A 792-nucleotide genomic window follows, 5' to 3' on the forward strand; every position below is an offset into this window, starting at 1 on the left:
CCCATAAAACGCCCGAAGGAGGGGTGGGGGGGGGGGGGGCAGTGATCTCTGGAAATACATTGAACACATTTTGTTGCATCTGCTGGCATTAATAAAGGCCTACTGGGCTCACTCTGAACTTATGTGCTACTCTCAACCTTTTCCTTTACTAACTACTAGACCGACTAGGGCCTAGAGAGGAACTTAGACTAAGGAGCCTTAGACTGAGAGATACCTTCTTCTTTAATTTTGAAGACTACTATTCTAAACCTTGAGGGCTACTCCTTCAACGTGGGCCCAGCACTCCAGCAACCCTTCCAAAGCTTGTTTTGCTGCACCGGAAATGTATTGAGAATCACTTAAAATTTCCCTCAACCGTATTTTGTATCACATTAGAGGCTGGAAAGAAGTAAGGAGCATTCTTCCAAGTACTGGCCACCAATGTAAGGAGCATTCTTCCAAGTACTGGCCACCAATGTAAGGAGCATTCTTCCAAGTACTGGCCACCAATGTAAGGAGCATTCTTCCAAGTACTGGCCACCAATGTAAGGAACATTCTTCCAACTACTGGCCACCAATGTAAGGAGCATTCTTCTCACTGACCCCCAATGTAAGGAGCATTCTTCCCACTGACCCCCAATGTAAGGGACATTCTTCCCACTGACCACCAATGTAAGGGGCATTCTTCTCCATGACCACCAATGTAAGGAGACATTCTTCCCCCTACTGGCCACCAATGTAAGGAGCATTCTTCTCACTGACCCCCAATGTAAGGAGCATTCCCCCCACTGACCCCCAATGTAAGGAGCATTC

At 47.1% G+C, this 792-nt stretch overlaps 1 protein-coding gene across 1 annotated transcript in view; it reads right to left on the bottom strand.

Moving 5' to 3' along the window:
* Positions 1-792, bottom strand: part of LOC108794906 (cGMP-dependent 3',5'-cyclic phosphodiesterase-like) — a gene marked incomplete at its 3' end in the record, with an annotated part of 167,647 nt that overhangs the window by 12,130 nt on the left and 154,725 nt on the right. The gene's annotated exons all lie outside the window — the stretch shown is intronic.

The sequence above is a fragment of the Nanorana parkeri genome, unplaced genomic scaffold (genome assembly GCF_000935625.1).
Source record: "Nanorana parkeri isolate BGI_ZX_2015 unplaced genomic scaffold, ASM93562v1 scaffold911, whole genome shotgun sequence".
NCBI lineage: Eukaryota > Metazoa > Chordata > Amphibia > Anura > Dicroglossidae > Nanorana > Nanorana parkeri.